We start from the raw sequence: 2,148 nt of genomic DNA on the forward strand, positions 1-2,148 counted from the left end.
TCCAAACTCTGAGAAATACATTTCTGTTGTGTACAAGCCACCCAGTTTGTGGTGCTTTGTTATAGCAGTCCAAACAACCTAAGACGAGGTCTGTATAGCCACAGGGGTAATTACGATGTTTGTTTTCGTTTCTGTAATCTTTAGCTATATGATTCTATTCCTACACATTCTTTCTTCTTACACATACGATAAGAGCTACAAATTTGCCTCAGAACATTAATGTTGAGTCCCTACAGTGTCCCATCTCTAAGAGTCTCCCTTTCATATCTATAGGTTTTCTTATTCTAATCATTCTCTGCCTCAAGAAACAAGCATCCTCTAGGAAAATTTGGGGCTCTTCTCCCTTAAAAATGACTTTCCTCAGAGAACCATCCCAGCAACCCGACCACACCTGGTCTTCCCTGGACACCATGAACCACACTGTCCAAACCTTCTTCACTCCCTCCAACAACAACCGTCCCCCCAGCTATGAGATGTTGAAGGAGGAGCAAGAGGTGGTGCTGGGGGCGCCCCATAACTCGGCTCCCCGACATCCACCGTGATCCACATCCGCAGCAAGACCTATGCGCCGGACCATGTCTTCTGGTCCCTGTTCAACACCCTCTTCATGAACTCCTGCTGCCTGGGCTTCATAGCATTCACCTACTCCTTGAAGTCTAGGGACAGGAAGATGGTTGGTGACCTGACCGGGGTCCAGGCTGATGCCTCCACTGCCAAGTGTCTGAACATCTGGTCCCTGATTTTGGGCATCATCATGGCCATTCTGCTGATCATCATCCCAACACTGATTTTGCAAGTCTATCAATAGATCAAGAGGAATCATCCAGGCCAGGGGCTCTGCCCGTGACCTGTTTCCCACATACTCAACCTTCCATTCCTTTTGTGCCCCGGAGCCAAGTCCTGTATCAGCCCTTTATCCTCATTTTTCTACAATGGCGTTTAATAAAGTGCACATGTTCCTGGTGGGAAAAAAAATGACTTTCTTCATAGCCTAATCAATATCCTTTCTGTACTGAGTTTTGATACTCTCTCAAGAGTACTTCATGACTTGGGGTGAGTCTCAGTTTTCCATTTGTTAAATGGGGCTCAGAATGTCAACTTTATAGACTTGTAAGGATCAAATGTGACAGTGCTTTGTAAACTCTTAAATTATATATTGATATCAGTTATTACTAAAAGGAGGTTACAATATCAGTTGTAGTGGTAGGAACCTTCAAAGAAGGGGCTTAGCTTTGAGAGGATTAATGTCTAATAGACAAAGGCCTGCACTGATGTTATGCATACGTGAAGTAGGTACTTCCTATGTGGATTTATACTCTAGGGACTGGGGAAAAAAATGAGGCAAAGAAGTAGCCCCCATCAGCCTCCTAAGGGCCTATATTCCACCATTTACGTTCATTGTTTAGCCTAAGTCTTTGGTTACTCTTCAAATACAAAAACTCAGTTTCAGGGTTTTTTGGGGATAATCATTTTTGGCATGTATGCTAGGAGCTATGGACCGGAAGAGTACACAAATGGTAATGGTATATTGCCCTGAGTGTAGACGCAACCATGTGATCAGATTCCTGAGTTTTGGGCCTGAAGCTATGTGGGAAAGCTGAACCTTGGATTTCAGTGCTGAGCTGAGACTCTTTAGGTACAATGGTGCCTGGTAGAAGCAGGGCTAGAACCCGAGCACCAGGAACCCAGGCTTTGCTGGTGGTATTGGTACCAGAAGCAACTTGGGTCAAAATGACAATGTCAGCACTGTTTCAGTCCCCTCAGCCTCCGCATTCTGATCTTTCTCTTCATGAAGAAAAAATCCTTTCTTAAAGAAATATTGCTCAGTTTAGGCCTGCAGGTGTCCCAGAGAATAAGAACAATGAACTCACAATCAAAAATCAGTAAGCACATGAGAAGATAAACCACTCTCAGTGAGAGTAAACAGAAAAAATAAACAAGAGGTTTTGGATCACAGGGATTAAAAATATTGGAATTGTGAAGTACGTATAAAATGTGTCTTAAAATAAAGACTGCAATCACAAAGATAAGTAAGTAACAATCGACATCAGGACAAGGCAGATTTTGAAATAAATATATCACTTCTAAAAATTAAAAATATAAAAATTTAAATGTAAAGCTGAATGGAAGGGTTAAATATCAGACTAG

At 42.4% G+C, this 2,148-nt stretch overlaps 1 pseudogene; it reads left to right on the forward strand.

Moving 5' to 3' along the window:
• The first annotated feature begins 410 nt into the window (after nt 1–410).
• Nucleotides 411–851, forward strand: LOC116544574 (annotated as a pseudogene).
• Nucleotides 852–2,148: the final 1,297 nt, after the last annotated feature.

This window comes from Sapajus apella, unplaced genomic scaffold, assembly GCF_009761245.1.
Source record: "Sapajus apella isolate SASKATOON/1434 unplaced genomic scaffold, GSC_monkey_1.0 scaffold222, whole genome shotgun sequence".
NCBI classification, from domain to species: domain Eukaryota; kingdom Metazoa; phylum Chordata; class Mammalia; order Primates; family Cebidae; genus Sapajus; species Sapajus apella.